Source organism: Chlorocebus sabaeus, chromosome 10 (assembly GCF_047675955.1).
Source record: "Chlorocebus sabaeus isolate Y175 chromosome 10, mChlSab1.0.hap1, whole genome shotgun sequence".
In the NCBI taxonomy this organism is placed as follows: domain Eukaryota; kingdom Metazoa; phylum Chordata; class Mammalia; order Primates; family Cercopithecidae; genus Chlorocebus; species Chlorocebus sabaeus.
In genome coordinates, this window is record NC_132913.1 from 109,993,857 (window position 1) to 110,008,944 (window position 15,088).

General features: G+C 40.1%; 1 protein-coding gene and 1 non-coding gene across 2 annotated transcripts in view; both read left to right on the plus strand.

Moving 5' to 3' along the window:
* Positions 1 to 15,088, plus strand: part of SGPP2 (sphingosine-1-phosphate phosphatase 2) — a 141,473-nt gene that overhangs the window by 75,945 nt on the left and 50,440 nt on the right. The gene's annotated exons all lie outside the window — the stretch shown is intronic.
* Positions 1,502 to 1,606, plus strand: LOC119625456 (U6 spliceosomal RNA). The gene has a single exon (XR_005241653.1). It is a non-coding gene; the product is annotated as a U6 spliceosomal RNA (small nuclear RNA).

Consider the following 15,088-nt stretch of genomic DNA (forward strand, 5'->3'; position numbering starts at 1 on the left):
TCTGCCTCCTGTATCTGTATTCCCTCCCAGTTGGTTTCTTCTTGCTTCTTGAACCCAGCATCTGGCAGCAATTCAATGAATAAATATTGGGTAACATAAATAAAGGCTATTTCTACAAAGGTGATTTAAGAAACGTCCCCTACAGAAGCACCCCTGTATAGAGGTCATTGCAGTTCCAGATGGTAAAGATACATGGAGAACATCTGTACAGTACTACAGTAGCATCCTAGAGGTGTTTTTAAAATGGAATTGTTTCCGTCTTAATGGAATGGCTCCCCATTAGCCCTGATGGAAAGTTGGAAAACAAATTTGGCCAAGGTTCTCTCAAGGTGTTTGCAGGATGAAAATAGAAATTCTGCACATTCCTGAACTGCTCAGGAGTCTTTCAACCAGAAACCAACTTTTATTTGCTTTTTCAAAAGAGCATCAGATCTCTTCTCTCTCTCGCTCTTTTTTTTTTTTTTTTTTTTTTTTTTTTTTTTTTTTTTTTTTGATATGGAGTCTTGCTCTGTCACCCAGGCTGGAGTGCGATGGTGCAATAATTTGTCTCACTGCAAGCTCCACCTCCTGGGGTCAGGTGATTGTCTGATTCTTCTGCCTCAACCTCCTGAGTAGCTGGGACTATGGGTGTATGTCACCAAGTCCAGCTCATTTTTGTATTTTTAGTAGAGACAGGGTTTCACCATGTTGGCCAGGTTGGTCTCGAACTCCTGACTTCTAGTGATCTACCCACCTTGGCCTCCCAAAGCACTGGGATTACAGGCGTGAGCCACTGCACCTGGGAAATCTCTTTCTTAACCTTATAATTGGTGAGCAACAACCTTTAAATGTATTTAGTCATTTGTTCATTCATTTAACAAACACTTGGCAAGGGCCTACTATGCGCTAAATATTATGCCAAGTGGTATAGATTAAGCAATGTACAAGACAGACTCCATCCTGCTCTGGGGTTCACATGTAGGCAAAACAGACAGTAACAAGTAATCAATACAGGAATTAAATAATGTACAATTACTGTTTAGGACATGATCAGAGAAGAGCAGAAACCTACTTTAGAGAAAGTGGTTGGGGAAGGGCACTTTGTGCCAGTTTCCTTGAACTTAAGTCTTGACGGATGAGGAGCCAGGCTCATGGGGCCCTGGGGCAGAGAGTCCCAGGCCAAGAAAATCTCAAAGCAGGAGAAAGCTTATCCTATAGAGGAGTAAGAGAAGGTAATATGACTCAGCAAAGGTAGAAATGACTTTCTTCTAGAAGCTACCAGGAGAACACAGGCTCCTGGGTTGCTTCACATAGGACCCCTTCTCAGTCACCTTTTGCAATTGCAGAGAGTATAGCCCCTTTGGGAGACCTGAGTTCAGCGTTGCCTCAACCGTCAGCTCACCCTGAGATCATGGATTGTCACTTCACTGATTGAGACTTGGGTTCTCTCATATGTAATAAGCAGAGGTTGGATGAGGGCCTCTCAACTCTGTATACTATGATGCTATTAACATTAATTACTATGCTCATTTCAGCAGCACATATACTAAAAATTGGAATGATACAGAGATTACCAGGGCTCCTTGGCAAGGATGACATGTCAATTCATGGAGCATTCCATATTTTTTAATGGCAGCCAATATATCTGGGACATTTGGAGAAGCCAATATGGTCTCCCGGCCCAAAGAAAACATTAATTACTAAAGGATCACTGAATCTCAACAGGCATCATTCATTCATTCATTAAAAAAAGAATGAATTTTTTTTTCAACAAAAAAATTTTGAGTACTTAGACAGATACTATTCCAGACTCTGGGCCACACGAAGGCAGAGCATCCACTCAGGGTGAAGATGAGGTTGATAAAATAAAAATATGTAGTCTAAATGCAGGCAAGGTATAAAGTTGTATGAAGAAAAACAGAAATAGGGTATGAGGAGAGAGTGACAAGAGGCATGCTGCATTAAGTAAGGTGGTCAGAGAAGGCCTTTCAGAGGAGATGGGTACAGGACTGACTTTACTTAAAATTTACTTATAACTCCTATTTAAATTGTTTATGGTGAGTCTAGAATGTTCGAAATATATCATCATCCTTTCCGGTTGATTTCTGTGTTCATATGGAAACCAGTGTTTCTCAGAAGTCTAAATACTCCAGCAAGCACTCCTTCTGAGAAGATAGCTAAATTTTAAAAAGTACAAAGTCATCTTTGAATTGGTCTTTTCATCTTTAAAACAAAACATGTGCTCTAATTCAAATCTGGTAAGACATTTCATCAAACACGGGTTCTGTAAAGAGACTTCCATTGTCAGCATTGCTGAACCTCAGCCTTACAGCGGAAAGTGGACATTGCACGGAGGAGGGATGTGCCTGTTCGCCCTGAAGGCAGATTCTGACAGGCTCCAGCCAAGCCTTTCTCATTAAAAAGGGTCATGGGGAGGTTGCATGAAGGTTTGAGAGGTGTTGGTGTGATCAACCGCCCCTCCTAATGGAGCAGAGTTAATCACTCACTGGCCAACTGGAAAATCAATGGCTCCCTGCTTTCTCTCCTACACTTTTCCTGTGCTCGGCCAGCCTGCTGCCCTGCTCCCTGCAGTGAACTGGCGTCAGGCAGAGGACTCCAGGATTCTTCTCCCCTCCTACTCAAAGACTGGCTCTTCCGGAGGAGAGTCATCTAACCCCAGGGCACAAGAGCGTATTCTTTCCTACCTGGGAGAAACCTTATAATGAAGCCTATTGCCAAAGAGGAGGAGGAAGCAGAAAAGAGGGCGCATTGGGGGAAACACAAGTTGGGGCATTGGAGGAAAGACAGTCTTTAGGAAAGACATCATTGCAAACAAAATGAAAAGGAAACAATGTCCATAGATGATGGGCTGGAAGCTTTTCCAATTCAGTGTCATGTGAGTTTTTAGCACCTTTCCATTAAGGAGATGGTGAGTTGCCTGTTTGTGGTTGAGCTCTAAATGTTAATGTCTTCATGATTACCCTAAATGAGGCCTTCCATGGAACTGACTAGACCAGAGGTCCCCAGGCAGAAGGGCCCAAAGAGTCCAGTTGCCAGTGTTCTGGACTGGAACTTACGACGTTAAGTTCTCACTTGGGCCTGACTAGAAGTACAGCTGAACCCTTTGATTGGCAGAAGGACGTTACCAGCGGAAGAATTATGCATTAAGGTCAAAAGAATTGTTCTTTCAGTGAGTCTGACTGAGTGGTGTTCATCCCAGAGGTATGAAAGCCACCACCTGAGCTTCAGGGCTCGGATACTCTGTCACATAAGGAAGAAGGCTGAGAAATTTCCTAGGAGAGAGGTTACATCTTAAAGTTGGAACCAGTATTATGACACAGTGAGATGTGAGACTGTGGTTCTCAGTGGTGGTGATGGTGCATCACCGGGATGGAGGGGTGAGTGGGGGCTGGAAGCACGGAGGGAAGCAGTTCAGTCACGACGGTCTTGATTTTGACTTCCAGCTGGATGTCTCCGTTTTCAGTTTTGAAGGAGGAGAAGCAATAACCAGAAAAAAGGGAGGGAGCAATGAGGAGTAAGTGGGGGTGTTGTTAGAGACACAGCCAGTTTGAGGATGTTTAAGAAGATAATGCACTCGGTTCTCTAGACTTTGGACCTAGTTTGCCACACATTGTTGGAAGCCACCTGCTAATGGTCGCCGTGTTGGCAGTTGTTTGGAAAGAGTATGAAATTGGCTTTTCCAGTGTGGATAGCAATAGCCTGTGATGTCAAACTGAGAATGGAAACATATGTTGTGTGAAGAAATGGAAGAGTCCATTTGTCTGTTCCCCTAGATTAGCAGACACATATCCAGGGCACCCTCACTGAAAACTGGCATCGTCTGCTTTAAGTGAATTTTCTTCCCTGCATCCTGTGATTACGGCTCCCATAACTTTGTTAGCCTTCATATTGAGTTTTTATGCTCATGCATTTCCTCAGCTCTCCATTTCCTTCCAAGCATCTTAACTGGTAATTCAGTTTGCTCATGGACTGCCTCGTAGCAAAGCATCTCACCATGAAATGGTGCTTCCCCCTACATGTGTGCAGTTGTTCTCGCATGAGGAAATAGAACCTTTGGAGACAGCCTTTGGAGACAAAGAGCTCAGACCTGAGGGTTTGGGGACAATCATCTGCTGTTCTTATCACCATTTGGTTCAACGTTAATTTATCTGCCTCCATAAGAAAAATGGGGAGAGTTGGTCTTTTGTAAAGAGAACCAAATTCAGACAAACAGAAAACCTGTGATCCTTGGGGTTTCTCAACCAAGGACCCTTAGGACAAGTGCACAAGTGCGTTAGGGCTTGAGCAGGAGTCACTTGAGCCTGCCTCATAAATCCAGGTTTCCTTCCTGCAGTCCAGCTAACTGTTCATGGGAGAGGAGACCAGTGACTGTCATTCCAAACCTAGACAGATGAGGTTGCTGCAGCCTGGCTCCTTGGAGTCTTTAATCTCTTCAGAAATAAATCTTTCTTGTTTCTTTTGAGTGATCACCACTTAGATCTTTTCTGAATTCTATTAAGAACAAAAACCTGTGACAGACCCACTGAGGTGACCCTCAGTGGGAAGCCTAAGGAAATACTGAAACTGTATTTTCCTGGTAAAAAGATCTCTGTTTAGATTATGTTAGACCCAGCTCTAACAGCTCACTACAAAGGGAGGTTCTCAAACCTGAACAGCCATCTTTTTACAGGAGCTTAACCTGAAATGACCCGACTCTGACCAAATGTGTAAGGAGAGTGGGCAGTTGCCTGAAAAATTAGGTGTTTGATGTTAATGATGTTGAGCCTAAAATCAGACTCTTGGTCAGCAAAATGGCAGACCTGACCTCACCTCATCAGGAGACTTCCTCATAAACAGACACTGCCATAGAAGGACGGGCGAGTGAGGTGCATTCACGTTTCTCTTGTCTCAGGGTGAGTCAAGAATAGATACTCTCTGAAGCTAGATCTCTACTCCAGGATATACCGAGCCTGAGTCTCACTTTTAATATCTATGCTTTTTTCAACTAAACTTGTCCCCCACCAATTGTGAAACATATTAGAAAAATCCAAACAGTCTACAGAGTTGTTTTGTTTTGTTAAGGGTTTGGGTTTTTGATGATGGTGGCGGTAGGAAGAGACAGGTAAAAATATTTGTTTTTATGATTAGCGTTTTTAAGACAAATACTTTCTCAATCTTTATGGTGAAACACAAGTTTACCTGGGTACCACTAGAATGACCAGAGCTTTAAGAAAAGTCTGGACAGATGTTCCTTATGCCACCCTCACAAATTTTGCCATTTGTTAGGCACACTCACAGAATACAAGTGATTGAATTGGTTTTGTAAAATATGTGTGAAGTAAGGAAATTGGCCTAAGTGAATTGGGAAATTTGCCCAATTAAACTTTTTTAAACCATCAGGAATCAGGATCTATACATTACAATGTCTTGAGAAAATTATATAAGTTTATAATTTAGATTTAACCTAACCACATCCCTTCTTGTTACATCTATGGAGAGAAAAATCAGAGTGACTTTCTGGAGTAATTTGAAGATAGCCAGGATCCTTTGAAGGTAAAGATTATTGCTGTCCTTGAATTACTGCCAGGCATACTCCATACAAATTGAGTATCCCTTATTCAAAATGTTTGGGACCAGAAGTGTTTTGGCTTTCAAATTTTTTTTGGATTTCAGAGTTTTTCAGATTTCAGGATATTTGCATTTAGCATTCCTAATCTGAAAATCTAAAATGTGAAGAAGTCCCATGAGTATTTCCGTTAAGTGTCATGTCAACACTCAAAAGATATTGGATTTTGGATTATGGATTTTCAGATTAGGGATGCTCAACCTATATTTCTTTATAATATGAGCTATAGATAGGCTACTGTTCACAATGTTGATTTCTAACATCTAAATGGCTCCTGAGCAGGTACACATATAAGTGATGGTTTAGATAAAGGCAGCAGCTGCTTATTATCAATACACCATGCTGAGAAGCTCTAACTTGCTATTGCTAAAGTCAACAGTGCTGGGGGAAACGGCAGCTCATCCTGGAGGCCAACATCAGGAATGGTTTGTACTGGAAATGGCACCATTCCTGAGAGAACATTTACACTGTGTATGAAATTCTACCCTTTAACACTGCTTCAATGAGAGAGTTGCATTGCCTTTTACAATATGAATAGGAAGAAATAAGAACTTAAAGTATTCTAGGTCTTTGTTTAAAGCTAATTGTTAAGTAATATATGACTGGTTTATTTCTAATTGAAGAAAAGTTACCTATTCTAAGGACATCACCTAGACTATCCTTTTACTCTAATCACCTACTATGGAACATTCAGCTTTGGGAGGCCTAAGGAAATACTGAAACTGTATGTTCCCGGTAAAAAGAGCTCTGTTTAGATTATGTAGTCCATTCAGGAAAAACAACCAAATAATAGAACCAAAAAGGGTAAAAACCAAGGGCACTGTTGCTAAGGACAAGGGATGATCAGAAAGTCCTTCAGTTGTAGCTAAAACTATATATTAAAATGATGATGAATTTAAATTTTATTAAATATGTTATGAAATATTTCCAACATATAATATATAAAGCCTTAATAGGCTAACATATTTCAAACATATAACACATAAAGCCTTAATAGGCTAAAATAAAGGGAAAAGAGCATGGTGAATTCTTATTTTAAAGTGTTGAGAGCATAGATTTATTTATATAGGTTCACTTTCCTTTAGTATTCAAATCTACCTTTAAGAGACATGTGAGACCCACTTACAGGGCTGTTCCCATGGTGAAATGACAAAGGTGTCAAGTTCCTGGTAATAATTGCTTTGAATCAATGTATAAATTACAGGCCATCATGCTTTTTTTTCAGTGTAGTGTGTGGGATTATAATGCCAATGATTATAATGTCTATTTCATGTGTCTCCATGTGTTTCATTTTCTTACCTGCACCTGTACTGTGCACAGTAGAAATTTTATTGATGGCACCAATGGTACTCAACAAGGGAAGACTCTCAGGTCCTTCCTTCTTCATGGGTCTTGGATGGGACCCATATAGAGAGAAAGGAAGGTTCTCAATGTGTTGGGGTGGAACTGGGGCAAGGATTCCTCAGTGACCGAGAGCCTCACTCTCCCTCTCATACTTTTGCTGGGGTGAGTGCTCCCGGACTCTTACACCTTCAAGGCCATGCAGACCATAAGATAGATCCCCCCAGTCAGTTGCTATGGCCAGATTTATGGTCATACCAAAAAGTCAGCTTGATTAAGTGATCATCGAGAGCAATACCCACCCCAGATCAAAAGTGGGATAGTGGTTGTCACAAAGGCAACCAACCGGTCCTCAATGTAGCCCAGGATGCTCTTCCAGGGGCCCTTGATGCTTGCTTCATTGCCTCCTTGATGTCATTATATTTGGCACCTTTCTCCAGATAGCAAAGCACATTCTCAACACGCTTTCCACCCCAGGGGTGTGACTTGGAAAGCCAAATCAGTGAACTCTCCATTCAACTCAGGGATTATCTTACACAGTTTTGGCAGGGCCAGGGATTGGGGGATAATGACCACTGACATGACACTATAGCTTGCTGGAGGAGTAATCATGATCTGTGGGGAGCAGTGATGGCATGGAATGTGGTCTGAGATTCCTGTTCCTCCACGTTACAAGAGTTATCATCGATGACTTCTGCCAGGAGAGTTAGGCACTTGGTATGCAGGTGACACTGCTGACAGTTTTGAAGGAGTTGTCATCTTCACAGTTCTCTCCCATTCTGAGCATAGCAGCATTGGCAGAGGCAGTAGGAATAATGACCCTTTGCCTCCACCTTTCGAGTGAATGCTAGCCTTGTCTAAGATGGTAAAGAGTGCAGTGGGCTCTGTGATGTATTCAACATCATGTCACCCCATTCGATGTTGGGGGAATCTCCAACTTGGAAAATGAAAGTAGGATTTCAATTGACTGCACTTACTGTTCTCAGCCTTGATGGTGCCATAGAACTTGCCATGGGTAGAATCATTTCTGGATATGTAGTCCCTTTTATTGAGTTCAAGAAAGGAGTCACTGATGGGCACAGTATCCACTTTGGAAGCAGTCTGGTAACTAGACACTCAATACAGACAAACCCATTTAATCCAACTTTTACCTCATGACAGAGTGGGAAGGCTGGCACTGCACAAAAAGGCGAGGCTTCTATTTAGTGGAGAGGAGCTGAGAGAGCTGCATGGGTTTTAAACATGAAAATGAAAGTAATACATTTTAGGCCAAGTCCAGGAAGCAAGCAAGGTTGCATAGCAAGGCTTACAAGTTGTTCAAAGCCATTTGGTTCCTGAATTTCAGATAGCAGGTAACATGAGTTTTGATAGCAAATAATTTATACAAAAGTTTATCTGAATATATTCATCTTCAGATTCCAGAAAGCAAAAATTTGGATAGTGAGAGATATTCATATTTACTGCTTGCTTACAGGCACCCACACATGCATGCATTCACTCACTCATTCATTTAGGACCTCGGCTTATTGCAAGAGCTGGGAGATTAAACAACTATCATCTAAACTATAGATAATCATATGAAGGTGAGTAGATATATGTAACTCTATAATTATAAAAGAACAACTATGATTCCCAAAGTGCCCAGTATGTGAGAGGAGCTTGTTTTGGTTTCGTTTAAATATGTACATATTGGATTGAATATGCAGTTGATCTTTAAACAACATGGGTTAAATCAAGTGGGTCCACTTATACATGAATTTTAAAAAATAAATATATTGAAAACTTTTCTGTAAATTTGCAACAATTTGGAAAAACTTGCAGATGAAAAGTGTAGCCTAGCAATATTGGAAAAGTTAAGAAAATGTTAGGTATGTCACAAATGCATAAAACATATGTCAATACTATCTGTGTTATCATTTACTACCATAAAATATACATTAATCTATTATGAAAAGTCAAAATAAAAATTCGGCTGGGCCTGGTGGCTCACACCTGTAATCCCAGCACTTTGGGAAGCTGAGGAGGGTAGATTGCTTGAGCTCAGAAGTTCAAGACCAGCCTGGGAAACATGGCAAAACCCCATCTCTATAAAAAAATACAAAAATTAGCTGGGTTTGACAGCAGGTACCTGTAGTCTCAGCTACTTGGGAGGCTGAGGAAGGAGAATCATCTGAGCCCTGGAGGTCGAGGCTGCAGTGAACTACACCACTGCACTCTAGCCTGGGCTGCTGAGTGAAACTCTGTGTCAAAAAAAAAAAGTAGTTAAAATTTACCAAAACTTATGCACATAAACACATAAAACTATACACGACACTAGTCACAGTTTAGGGAAATTAAACACATGTAAAGATGCAGTATTAAATTATAATGGCGTAAATTAATTGTACCGCATACTACACTACTGTGATAATTTCTTTTTTTTTTGAGATGGAGTCTTGCTCATCGCCCAGGCTGGAGTGCAGTGGCGTGATCTCGGGTCACTGCAAGCTCCGCCTCCCGGGTTCACGCCATTCTCTGCCTCAGCCTCCTGAGTAGCTGGGACTACAGGCACCCGCTGCCACACCCGGCTAATTTTTGGCATTTTTAATAGAGACGGGGTTTCACCGTGTTAGCCAGGATGGTCTCGATTTCCTGACCTCGTGATCCACCTGCCTCTGCCTCCCAAAGTGCTGGGATTACAGGCGTGAGCCACTGCACCTGGCCTACTGTGATAATTTCATAACTACCTCTTGTTGTTATTGTGGTGAGCACAAGTGTTGTGAGTGTCCACTTAAAACACTGAGTAACGCTAATCATATCCACGTGAACAGTTGTCTCTCCAGTAAATTACATCACAGTAAAACGTGATCTCTTACGGTTCTCATGTGTCTTTCATCATGTTTAGTGCAACACCGTAAACTTTGAATAACATCATGGGACCCATTCAGAGTGCCACTAGTGATGCTGGAAGTGCTGCCAAGAAGCAGAGAAAAGCTATGAAATTAAGCTGTGAAATTACAAGAAAAAGTTGAACTGCTTAATATGTACCATAGGTTGAAAGCTACCTCTGCGATTTCCACCATTTCATACAGATGATTCATCTTGTAAACAGATGATGCATTGACAAATACAACACAGTACTGGAAGTGTATTTTCTCTTTTTTATGATTTCTTAATAACTTTTTTGGCTTAGCTTACTTTATTGCAAGAATACAGTATGTAATACATATAACAAACAAAATATGTGTTCATCAGTTGTTTTATGTTACTGGTAAGGCTTCCAGTCAACAGAATGCTATTAGTCATTAAGTTTTGGAGAAGTCAAAAGTTATGCATGGATTTCAACTGCACAGGGCATTGGCACTCCCAACGTCCAAGTTGCACAAAGGTCAATTGTATGTTACAAAACATAACTAACGATCAGATCATTATTTCACTAGTGTTTCACTAAAAGGAAATAAGACCAGTGTTAAAGAAATAATAACATGGGTGGTCCATGAGTATGGCAGAATCTGGAAGGTGGTTTGTGAATGACTGTGTTTGAAAAACACTTGGGCAGAGTGAGCTGGGAGCACAGAGAAAACCTCCAATCCTAGCTTGGTAGGAGACCCACAGAAAGTGTCCCAGTGTAGGTGCAGTCATATTCCACTTAAACTATTCTGACTCCATCTTGAAAAGTTTAAAGAACTAGTCATTAATAAAGAGGAATGATAATGCTTTGTGATTTAGTGAAGGTGATGGGTGTAGAATTCAGCTGTTAGCGCAAATGGCTTGGTTTGATTTTCCTGAGTTCGTTAGAGTTTATAACCTATGAAAAAGTCCTGTTGCAGGTTTTACTGTTTTGGATGCAAGTAAAAGAAGAAAGAGTCTTTGTTAGTAATCAGTCGGTCAAAACTGAAGAGGAAATTCTCTCCGGATTGCATATTCTGAGACTATCTTTAAGATTTGTAGTATCACACTTAGAGACAGGAATCGTTTGTGGTTTTAATCAGATGAGAAAGTTGGATGTGGCGTATGACTAACATATATTGCATTGTTGCCATCAGGCGTTTGTAAAGATCAAGGTTTTGATCTTTTAATAGTATTGCTTAGTCTTTTCATGGTCAGTAGGATTGACAATTAAAATTCATAGCAATGTGAGGGAGGAATCTGGTAGAAAAGAGTTTTCTTAGCAATGCTTCTGTTGCTATCAGAAGTAAATTTTTGTTATTTGTTTTTGCATGAAAAATTGAAACATCACACAAAGTCTGTTTGCAAAGCATGTCTCCTGCCCACTCCAGACCTCAGTTCTAATCCCTTAGTGAATCTACCATCCAGTTTCCCATGTACCTACATGCATTAGTATGTAAATACCTTTTCAAAATATAAATGGAAGCAAAATATACTCTTCAGCTTCTTGCTTTCTCATTTAACAGTATATCTCATATTTTTTTTTAACAGTTACATAACTTATTTAACCAGTGTCCTGTCATGAACATTTAGAGTTGCTCCCAGACTTTGGCTGTTGGTTGATTGACTGTTCATTTGTTTGAAGGAGGGTGAGCTTATGCATGATTTTCATGTTTGAGTGTGCTGTACATTTCCTAGGACTGAAGACACCCGTTCACTCAGTGGGAGTCATTTGGATATGATGTCCGTCTAATGGCAAGTCAAGGACACTGATCCTAGCTTTCTGGACTATTCATTGGTGGGATGGTAGGGATAAGCAATTTTCTCATCAGATGTGACATCTTAATCTCTCAGCCCCAAGGACACTCAGCATCCTCTATTGAGCTCTGGATGGATCTAAAGGATTAAGATCATAGAATTTGGATTTTTAAAGCATAGATATCTATTTTCAGGTATTATACATATGCCCTCAATTGACTTAGATTCGGTAGTGAGTTTATGAGATGCTAGACGGCATGGTGTGGTGAAACAGTGATAAAATTTGGAATCAGAAAACCAAATTCAAGTCCAGCTTCTCTACACTGGCATCATTATTGTTGACAAGGTACTCACCTTGTCTATGCATCAGTTTCCTCATCTGTAAAATAGGGATGATGTTGACATAAAAATAGATAATGTCTGTGAAAGTACACGCTAAACACAATCATTGCACAAAAGTTAGTTATTATTTAACCCAACTCCTTTCTTATAATGAAAGGTGGGCTGGAGAGGTGGGAAGTGGCTTTCGTAGGCCTATACATACATCTGTGATTTAACAATCTTTATATCTTTTGTATTTGTCATCAAAAATTTCAAAAGCAGAGCTGAGCTTAAAAGAAGAGAACATTGGAAAGAATAAGAAAAGGTTGTAACTTAATTTTTCTCATCTACTGTTTGTGCTTTAGTTATTTTATCTCTATTTTTATAAAACTTGAAATATATAAATATCAGTTTTCTGATTATCTTCTATGATTCCTGGTGCTTGCTTTGTTTTGGTGGTTTAGACATGAGTAACACTGTACTAATTTGAAATTAAAATTGCTTCTTCCAGTGTTACACACACACATCACACCCAGCAAAAAAGCTCAGAATTTAAAAAATAAAAATAATGCCAGAAGTATGAGTGGCTGTTCACCAGTTGGAAATAGCTTCTCACACTGGATGCTAAACAGTAGCCTTTAGAATGTTTCCAAATAACCATCACCAAGAATTGCTTTTAATTCACTCCCAGATGCTAAATAGGAGACCACAGAGCACTTTGTATTACAAGGAAGAAAAAAAAAAGACTGAACATTGAATAAACAAAAACACAATCTAGTGCAATCTCTTTTTTGTAAGAGTGTTGATTTGAAAGGCTTCCATGATGACCCAGCATAAAGAAGGAGTGAATGTTTGGGGTGACCAGTGTCCCAGTTGTCCTGGTTTGATCATTACACATTGTATGCATGTGTCAAAATATCACGAGTACTCCCAAAATATGTATAACTATTATGTATTAACAAAAAAAATCAGTATAATTGTTATCACATATAATGATATACTAATTTTGATAAGAGCAACATTTTAGGCATTAATAAATGTAGCTTTTAAAGAAAGCCTCTAAAGCTAAAAATTGTTCTGAAAATGAATCCTGTGTACTTATGGTTTTGAGTAGTGGATTTTCAGCAGTTCTCTGGTATGTACTCACTTCAGTGCCCTGTGGATGGGCAGAATTGAACTGGATTTTTGAAGACGAGACTATTGATAGTTCCAATAGCTTGCTTCATCTTCCATTCTGAAATCAATATGTGAAGGCATTGCAATAACATTTTGGAACAAGAGACTTCAAGAACACATAGAAGAGGCATACCAGGACTTATCTTGATGTCTGGCTTCTCTTTCTTTTTAAACTTGAGATATAACCCACATATTATAATAGTCACCCTTTTTAAGTATACAATTCAGCATATTCACAAAGTTGTGTAACCATCACCAATATATAACTTCAGAACATTTTCACCCCCCTAAAAGGAACCCCATATCCATTAGCACACACTACCCTAGGCAATAGCTAATTTACTTTCTATCTCTGTGGATTTGCCTCTTCTGAACATTTCATATAAATGGAATCATACAATGTGTGTCCTTCATGTTTGACTTCTTTCACTCAGCATTACTATGTTGAAGGCTTACCCACGTGGTAGCATGCACCAGTACTTTCTTTTTATGGCCAAATAATATTCCATTGTAAAGATACAACACAGTTTGTTTATCTGCCTATCAGTCGATGGACGTTTGGGTTGTTTAAACTTTTTGGAAACTGAGAAGAATGAGGCTAACAAATGCTAACAACATTTACATACAAGTTCCAGTGAGGACAGGTGCTTTCCATTCTCTCAGGGATACACCTAGGAGTGGAATGGATGAGAGTCTGCTGTCTGTTTATCCAAGTCACCTCACTGGTAAACTGAGAAAAAAAGGGAATGAGATGCATTTGGATAAATTAGGAAACCGGATAGGTATGTACTGATAGAGAGGCTGTGGTCTTTGGGTTATAACTCATTGTTCTCTTGCCTCCAACAGTCAATGACATAACCAGTTCCTGACCTTTTGGAAACAAACCCATAGATAGACTGTAAATCCCAGCAGTTTGCAGTGTTTCTACCCCATGAGACATGAGGAATAATCATACACTCTGGTTAGTTGACAGTCCACCACTTGGGCTATTTCTCCGTGGTGGAGGGAGCTGTGAGTGTAGCCAAGGGAAGGAAAAAAGATATGGGGATTTTTCTATTTTTTTAATATATGGTGGGTGTAATTTGAAAAGAGCCTCTTGGTGCTCTGTTCATCCTGCAGAGGACTTAGCTTTTATTATGATCACGTGGAGGCTTCACTCTTTTGAAATGAGGGTATTTTGCAGGGATGAAGACAAACAGGGGCAGCTCTGTAGTGTATACAAAAATGTAAACGTAGTGTAAAACAGTTCATCATGTCCTGTTTTCCTTCAGGGAATGGAAGATGTTAACAGAGAGAAAAGTTTGAAGGCAGACATTTAGAAGAAGCTAGAAAGAGAAGCATCTTATATTAATGTGGGCCAAAAATGAAAATGTGACTTGGCTTTTTAAAATCCTGTGGGGCTAGGTGCGGTGGCTCACGCCTGTAATCCCAGCACTTTGGGAAGCTGAGGTGGGCAGATCACCAGGTCAGGAGATCAAGACTATCCTGGCTAACATGGTGAAACCCCATCTCTACTAAAAATACAGAAAATTAGCCGGGTGTGGTGGTGGGCGCCTGTAGTCCCAGCTACTGGGGAGGTTGAGGCAGGAGAATGGTGTGAACCTGGGAGGTGGAGCTTGCAGTGAGCCGAGATCACGCCACTGCATTCTAGCCTGGGCGACAGAGTGAGATTCCATCTCAAAAAAAAAAAAAAAAAAAAAAAAAAATCCCATGGCTGGTTTACTAGTAATAACGTTATTTCAAAATATTTTGTTTTCAAAACTATTTAGGTGTTATTTATGCTAGTGTAAAGAATAAAGTCTGGCTAATTGGAAATATGTTAGACATGGTACACTGTCATTTTTTATTATAATAACCAGAAAGGACCACTACAGTAAGAGAAAAAGTGCTGTTTTCTCTGCCTTCCCCATATGAGCGCAGCCATCCAGAACAGACCCCATGCTGGAAGGTTTTCCACACTGTAAGGACAAGTTCATATTGACTGCACTGGTTCCCTGGAAAACCTTTTGTCTGCCTGGG